Genomic DNA, 2,178 nt, shown 5'->3' with positions numbered 1-2,178 from the left:
GCATAAATATCGCGCTGAAAGGAAATACCAGATTTGTATTGTGATCTGTCCTGTGTAGATTTTTGTTGATTTTACCGTATATAGATTATATTTTTTGTGTGTTCTTCGCTCTTTATGTATGTACGCACTTATAAATAAATACCCGTGTTGCCGTTTTGTAGAATTTCGTTTCTTAAAGAAGGTAAATAGTAACAATGGAAGCATATGGCAACTAAGCGTGGAAATATCTGCATCAGTGTGGAATGAACATTCATCCCCCCAGAAAGACTAAACCATAAAGGCAAAGACAATAAAATTTGAGTAATGTGAGAGATTGCGTAAAACCTGTTCCTGAGAAAGTTTACCTTGTGTATGTGATATGGTATGTGAAAATGCACTTGAACAATGAATAACTCACCAGAAATTCAGTACTTTTCTCTTCACTCCGCTCCAGCCTCAAAGCGTATATAACTGCAGTATGTTTCTGCTTACCCAGAGACCTACCAAGCAGTCGTCTCGTCCACAACAGTGCTGCCACCAAATCACCTACTGAGTAGTAACATGCTGGGGACACTGTGTTGCTAACAGGTAAACAACTCATGGCTAACACTGTCATTTTTTTCGAATAATCCAAGCTTCAGGAGTGTCCCGTCTATCTAAGTATCATCTCTCTTTATTTGATTGTCTATCCATTCAAATTTTGCATTGGTTTTCCTGTTCTTTCAGCTTTGTAACATATTCTTTCATTCCTTGTTCATCTTTATACATTTCATCTAACTTCCATTCATCATTTTACATGGCTACATATATTTATGTTTATCTTTTCCCCTTTTTTGTTTTAGCTTCCTTCGAACATGGAATTCATGTTACGAATTCACAGACACTGCAGCCGTTGTTTGTGTCACTGTCTCTTGTTTTCATTCCTCCATTTCGTTTTCCATTGCCTCTTTGCCTCGGTCATCCTTATATGCATCGCCGTGCTATTATCAATTCTCTCAGTCTTTCTCCCAAAATAATTTCAGATAATGCAAGCACCATATTGCCACCAGTCCTGACCTGATGCTTCAGTGCACAGATCAACTGTGGCATCATCTGCGATCCCAAAAAGGGGTGTGTGAAGTGTTTCATATAACTTATTTAGTGAACTTCATGTTGCCCTCTGAGACAAGGTACACCACACTGCTCTGAGATATGGCGATGACGGAAGGTATACTAGGAACTAGAGGTCGATTTTTCCCATAGCTTATATTGCATGACACCACCAGACTATACCAGTGGCGGTAGTCAGTTTATAGTCGTCATACAAACTCTCCCCCACGGCGTTTGACACCGGGCCACACCAGGATTCTAGAAACAATGAACCAAATGGGTTGTGGAAATATTGACTTGGGATGTAAGGTTAGATTAAGGTTAAGCATATGTTCTTGGTACAGTAATTAGCTGAATGTATTTAATTACATATAGTACGTATAAAGAAGTAATAAAGGCCTCCACAGCTGTAATAATAATACATTTGCTGACGTTTAAGCCAGTAACTAATTTCACTCCACCATCCTCTCGCACTGGGTTGAGCTGCCAGTTTCTCCAATTTCGTGTACGCCCACTTTTGAGGTTATATTATATTATGAATATTCTTTGGGGAGGCCCAACTGCCCTCTCATTCAGTAGTTAGAAATTACATGAAGAAAGAATTGGGCTTGATTGGGCTGAACCCACCACTGCCAATAGTTTTGACTTAAGCTTTATCAAATTCTGTATTCATGAATTGTATATCAGTGACTAAATCTCATATATTTCAGTTAAAACACGTCATTTCTCTGTCAGCATCACTTCAGTCCTCATCCATCCATGTACTCGCTGCGCAGCCATAGAATGCAACATCTTTCTTGCACATTTCCCATTTATCTCTTTCTTCTTCATGTCTGCAACATCACTCCCCCCTTTTAGCCAAAGTTCTTGCAGCCAACAAACCAATTCTCAAACTAATCTGAGTCACTTTAACAACACCTGCTCTTGATGCAACGGCGCTCACCTTGACACAGGGCCCGGTATGCCTCAGCAGATTTCTATCAATTACATGACATTCCATTCAGGAATCACAGCTCTGAGGTTGTTCCTCCTGCACCGACCTCGCGCCTTTGTCTGGACTTGGCTTGCCTTCCCACTCGCTAAATTTTAATACAATTAAGGATAAAAAAA

The 2,178-nt window shown here is 39.9% G+C and overlaps 1 pseudogene; it reads left to right on the top strand.

Annotated features, from left to right (window-relative positions):
- The window catches only part of LOC119588874, a 24,330-nt pseudogene that overhangs the window by 12,608 nt on the left and 9,544 nt on the right, over nucleotides 1–2,178 (top strand).

Source organism: Penaeus monodon, chromosome 24 (assembly GCF_015228065.2).
Source record: "Penaeus monodon isolate SGIC_2016 chromosome 24, NSTDA_Pmon_1, whole genome shotgun sequence".
Taxonomy (NCBI): Eukaryota; Metazoa; Arthropoda; class Malacostraca; order Decapoda; family Penaeidae; genus Penaeus; species Penaeus monodon.
Note: the sequence above shows the minus strand (reverse complement) of the source record. Positions and strands in the feature narration are given on the sequence as shown.